Here is a 2,087-nt window from a genome sequence, read left to right on the forward strand (position 1 = left end):
GAAACAGACTTTTTCCATCATTAAAAAATAATCATTTAAAAGCCTTTGAAGTCTCTCATGTTCAGTTTAAGTTTGTGAAGAAGCTTCTTTGGACTAAAGCAGACAAACGTGGCATTCAAGTGTTTGTTAATTTAGGCAGGCGAAATTTTCAAGGCAAAGAAAAATCTGCAAGTCATGAAGTCCTACTTCATCTTTTTTTTAAAAAAAAACACTTTATTTATGTTTTTGTACCCATTCCTTTGTAAAATGCACCTTCTAAATATTTAGAATAGTTGAATTAAAAAAAGTCTTATTTTTTTCTATGAATAACAGCAGCACCTTTTCAAAATAAAGTACATGCTATGTCAAATAAGATTCTCCTGCAGGAAACAAAATGAAACAAACATGACATTTACTATCTTTATGACATTCTTTTTACTTCTTTTACTATCAAAAATAAACACGACAATATTGGTGTAAAAAGGTTTTTTTTAATATGCTTTAATAACTTTGCTTCTGGACAACAACTAGACACTGCTGCAAAGATTAGAGTATCTGCTTCACTTTAATATTTATGCCAATTGTTAGCACTTTTCTTTAAAGCCAAAGAAGCTGTGTGGCTCTGGAGCCTCTGGCTGCAGACCCCCGATTTAAACTTTTAATTTGTCTTATTTTTCCAGCTCTAACAGAGATGACAAAACCTGTAGGCAACATCTGAGAAAGTAATTTTTTGCAGAGCATGACACGGACACAAAAAAGACTAACAGCTAACTGGTTTGAGCTTTAATTCCATCCAAGTGAAAATAAAAACAAACATCCTTCTGCCCCAGTCGAGTCAGCTGGCACAGTTAGAGTAAAATGTTATTTTATTCTTCATAGCATTCGAAATACTCTTCAGATCAACAAAAACAGATTTTTTTTTTTTTAGCTAATTTAAACTTCAAAACTAGCTACTTGCTAGTGGCTGTAATGCTAGCAATTGGCTAAAAAATATAGAAGTACACATAAAAAATTATATCTTAAGATAAAAAAATATCTTAGTGCATTCCATATTCATTTTTACTGTTTTCATAAACATAAATATTTCGAAAATAAATGAGTAATAAATAAATGAGTCATTTTTGCTATTCTTCGACTCTCCAGCTCCCTCTAGCTGCTGCGCATGCGTGTTTGCAGCAGTGCTGCTCGCGTTGCATTGTGGGACAAATCGAGAGCACCCGGTCATACCACAAAAATGTAAAACAACCCGAAACAATGCGCTTTTAAGGAAGCAGTCGTGGCCATTTAAAGTAGAAAATTTTTATTTTTCATTTATTCACGTTTGTGTACATTAACTGTATTTATGTTGTTTTACATTTAAATGAAGATAAGCTCTCTGTAAATAAATACATTTAAATAAATAAATAAAGTTTCTTTTGTTAAAAAAGTACACTTCAGAGCACACTGGAGCTGTTCCTTCGCTTGACAACTAAGTGAGTTTGTGGTTATCCGTTTGTGAATTATCTGATTTCAGGAAAACCTCTGAGAAAGCCTTAAAAAGACTTGAATAACTTGAGTATACTTGCACACAAATCTAGTCTGGTTGAGTCAAACCAGACTGACTTCTGCAGTTTTACAATGAGTTTTTATCCAACAACAAGTAACAGATTTTTGAATAAACGTATAAAACAACTAAACTTTATTGTAAATAACTCTGCTTTTGACTCCCCATTATTAAATCAGCTGCTTTGAAGTTTGATTTCAATAAGACGGTCTTCATTCTAGAAAGTTTATTATAAGTTATTCCCCTGTGTATGATGTTCCAGATCACAGTTTACTTTGGAGGCTTTAGGGACAATTTACTTTGGACGTTAAAAAAAGAAATAAAAAAGTCAAAACTAAACTTGTGTACCCCTCAGGGAGATGATTTAGCACAACTCGTCTTACACACAAAAAGACGAGTTAAGACAGCTCCCTGAAATGCAAAGTCATGCTGATGCGGCCACTCCGGGTATTTTTGCTTTGGTACGTGACACCTTTGTTTTACGTGCCAGAAACAGGAACAGTTGAGCAGCACATGTGTATTGGATACAAACACTTAAAGGCAAATGAGGACATCCAGAGGAAAC

Source organism: Oryzias melastigma, linkage group LG17 (genome assembly GCF_002922805.2).
Source record: "Oryzias melastigma strain HK-1 linkage group LG17, ASM292280v2, whole genome shotgun sequence".
Lineage (NCBI taxonomy): Eukaryota > Metazoa > Chordata > Actinopteri > Beloniformes > Adrianichthyidae > Oryzias > Oryzias melastigma.